Here is a 4,203-nt window from a genome sequence, read left to right on the forward strand (position 1 = left end):
TAAATTATCCACATTGTTCCAATTATAATATGTACAAATAAGTGATCTTAATTTCAGCATACATATAAAGGAGGTTTGTAGTTTGTAATACATAGATGAGAGGGAGAAAATAGAGCATCATTACCTGTTTACTTCTTAAGGCCTTTGAAGGTCTAACTTTATACACAATTATGCTCCATTCAAAGCTATGGATTAAATATCTATTCCAGAGTTTGAGAAGATTCATTTATATCAATGATATTAAATGTTAGAAAAGATGTACAAAAATAATTTAATTTTATATTGCCAAAGCTAATTTGACTATGTAAATATAAATGGCTTCAAATCATTTCATGTATTTATAACTAGTCTTTATAAAGTGCTAAGAATTTTTATTTGTAATAACATTGGACACCATTTATTCTAATTCTATTGCCTTATATATTGCCAAAGTAAAATCTCATTTTAATATGGTACATAGAGCTACTAGAAATTATCCAAACATCTAAAGTTAAAACTACTCTTAAAAAATAAAACTAGTCTAAATAAATACAATAGTGAATGTTAGTGAAAAATTCAGTAATCTGGTTTAAAAAAAAAGGAATTATAAGTTCAGTCATTAAACAAATATTAAGTTTACGGCCATACTACCCAAAATGTGCCGGATCTCGTCTGATCTCAGAAGCTAAGCAGGGTCGGGCCTGGTTAGTATGTGGATGGGAGACCACCTAAGAATACCAGGTGCTGTAAGCATTTAAAAACAAACAAACAAACAAACAAACAAATTTTAAACACCTAGAATTTCCCTGGCACATTTCCAAGCGTATAGAAGGAATAAACACCCAATATTAATTAAAGGGAAACTGATTATGCTCTTTAGGATCTTTTGAGTTATAAGGATTCTATTTGAATCATGATTTTAACTAAAAATATCTCATGTTTTAGTATGTATATGACAGCTATTTCTTCAGAAGACAGAATGTATTATGAAAGGAAGATGATTTGCACATAACTTTTAAATGTCTAACAATCCAATGAGACCAAATTGGTAGTGTGTGTCCATCACTGTCCAGGGTGGAAGCTGACCAGACTCATAAAAACAAGTCAAGAGGATATATAGAAGATTTATCAGTATAGAGGAGATATATGCATCCAATGTTCATGGCTTGAGGGCATTAGTCATAAAGATTGTACAACTTATCCCAAAACCTTGTTATGATTATCTAGTATGAAGCAATATTCCAATTTTAATTTGACTTCCCATACAACTTTGCCTAGAAGGAGTAACTGCAAACTCAAGTATTATTTTATATGTCCTATTTTAAATTAACACAGTGGCACTATGATTTTAGTGATTAGTTTCTAAGACCTTGTTTAATGCAACTTTTCCCCCAAGTGATTAATCTATCATTACACAAATGATGATAAATGAAATTTTTAAACCTACAATTTGGCAGGACATAGTTTGTTTAGGGCAATGCTATACTGCAGGACCCTTAGCAATGCCCATATGTATTCCATACTTACTGTAAAATTCTCTTTACACACAAAAAAATCCACTTTCATATTCACAATAATCAGGAAAAATTAGAAGCAGAGGAATATTACACAATGTCATTCATTCCTTTCTTTTATTAATAAAGGCCCAAAGAAAAAATGACCTGCATAGTGTGTCAGTAGAAAACAGACAAAAGAGTCAGGGCCTTCTGACTTATTGGTACTTTCCAAATCTCATCTGAGTGCTTATAACTAGCAGAACTTAATGCAAATCTAAAGCTCTAACTGGATGGGATTCTGTAAACATAGTCCATAGCTTCTAGACTCTGAAAAAGTATAGCCGAAAAGTATAAAAGAAGGAAGTCAGAATGGAGTTTGAGCTATGCCATATGACACAATAATTTTTGTAAATGTCTCAGAGAAATAGTTTTATATTTTATCCAGGTAATATGTGTGAGGATGTTAATTATGGAATTGTCTGTGATAGCAGTGAATTGAAACATAGCTAAATCTAATACATAGAGAAAAAAAGGAAGCAATATATGATAGTTACACACTATAGACTACTAAGCAGCAGTAAGAAGCAGCAAACTATATATACATATCTCAAAAAAGATAGCTATAAAAATAGTTTTGAGATAAAAGCTACATGAGATATCTTGTACAAATAGCACTTACAGAAATCGAGAACACTTTAAACAGTATGTATTTTATGATATACATGAATAATTAAAATACTTGCAAACATATTCAAGCACTTATTTATCAAATACATTACTATAGGCACATATGTGAGTGCTTCTCATTATCAACTTCAACAAGGAACAATGGAGATAAAGGAACTCTGTAATATATTTCTTATCTCCTCCTCAGTGATAGAGATGTTACTTAAATCATATAAACCAGGTCTTGGGCAGAAGATGGCAGACTAAGTAAAAGAAGAGTTCATCTCCTCCCAGGTCTGCATTAAAATTACAACCGAATTATAAAATAATCGACATGGAGAATCACCTGAAGTCCAGCTGGTCATAACGCATTAAGTCTGATAATACAAAGAAGGAGCCACTTCGAAGCCAGTAGGAAGAGCAAAATCACAAATCAGGCTGGACCCACACCCACTGGTGACAGAGGATTACTAAGAGGGAGAACAAGGCTGCGGAGGTTCCCCTGAAGGAAAGGGGGGACCTGGTCTCATCTTGGGGCTCCCCAGCCCAAGGTCCCAGCCCAGGGAAGAGGAGAGTCCAAAAACTTTGACAGTAGAAACCAGAGGGGATTCCAGCCACCTAGGTGAGACAGAATGAGACTGAAACCCTTTGAAGGACTCATGCACAGGCTTTCTGACTGTGGATTCTCACCTAGGACACCAGCAGTGGGTCAGAGGCTCCAGCAGGATTTATACCTAGAAAGTCTGCATTACCAAGCCCCAGAATGAGGGCTGGAAGGGCAGCCACCATTGTGCCTTAATCCAACCCTCTGCCAGGCAATCTACAGACCTGTCAACTGGACTGCATAGACCCTTCCCATAAGAAGCTCTGGCTTGCCCCACTCAACCTGCAGATCACAGAGACTTTTGTTCCTGGATGGCTGCCACACCCTGCCCTGATTCAGGGCCAGACATTCAGAGCTGGCAGCCAGTTCTGTCAGCACTCATCTCGGAGACAGTTTCAGGCAGATCACTTCTGCCATCAGGAACCTGGGTGGATCTTGGGGATCTGTGGGCCAGTCCCAGAAAGCGGCTGGTCTTGCAGTGGTCTGGGACTTTTGTGGGAATACACAAACGGTTACCAAAGTTTCAGCAAGACTGAGGCTGTGTTGATCTGCTGCCATTGTCTCTCTGAGACCCCACCCCACCCAACCTACAAATTGCCCCAGGTGGCCCATTGACAGTTAACTGCCACCACCCTGCCCCTCACTCCAGGTCTCCCAATCCTCACAGGCTACAAACTTTGGATAGCACAGGGCAGGAACTGCAGGAAAATCAGTTATAGGCTCTGCTGTCTGCAAGAGCTGCAATAGTTTGTGGGGAAATTGCAGGGGATTGCAGACAGCAGTTGGTCTCACTGTGATCTGTAACTATAGCACTAATACCTAAGCATAGAAGTTGCAGCAAAACTGAGGATGTATTTACCTGATGGCCCCTGTCTCCCTGAGATCCTGCTTCACCCAAGCCACAAAGTGTCTGCAGCCCATTGACAGGCAGCCTCCCCTCCCCCTGCTTTTCTCTGGGGTTGTGCATTCTGCGTAGGCAACAAACCGTGGCCAGCGCAGTGAGCACATTTCGGGGAAAACAGCTGTGGGCAGACCACTGCTGTCTGTACGAGCTGCAATATCTCTTGAGGGGATTACAGGGGACTGTGGGACCCAGATAGCAGCTTGTCTTCATGTGATCTGTGACTACTGTGGGAACATGGAGACACAGAAACTGCATGTTCTGTGCTATCGGCCCAATGGATCTTGATTCCTTGAGCTGCTGCCCCATCCAACATACAAAGTGCCCACTGCATGCTGATGATAGGCAGCTGTCCCTACCCTGGGGTGGCACATTCAGGCCCAAGGCGGGCAGCAGCTGTCCTTGCTACAATTGGAAACTTGTACAGGAAACCACAGAGACAGTGCTGGCATGTAAACTAACACTTTCGTGGTGGGGGAAATTTACTCAATAGACCCAGGAGATTCCGAATTCCCTGCACCACTCAACCCACATATCATCGAGAAGCTCTTCCAATT

At 39.8% G+C, this 4,203-nt stretch overlaps 1 pseudogene; it reads left to right on the top strand.

Moving 5' to 3' along the window:
• The first annotated feature begins 613 nt into the window (after positions 1-613).
• Positions 614-732, top strand: LOC120591089 (uncharacterized; annotated as a pseudogene).
• The last annotated feature ends 3,471 nt before the right edge of the window (positions 733-4,203 follow it).

This window comes from Pteropus medius, unplaced genomic scaffold (genome assembly GCF_902729225.1).
Source record: "Pteropus medius unplaced genomic scaffold, Ma_sr-lr_union100, whole genome shotgun sequence".
Lineage (NCBI taxonomy): Eukaryota > Metazoa > Chordata > Mammalia > Chiroptera > Pteropodidae > Pteropus > Pteropus medius.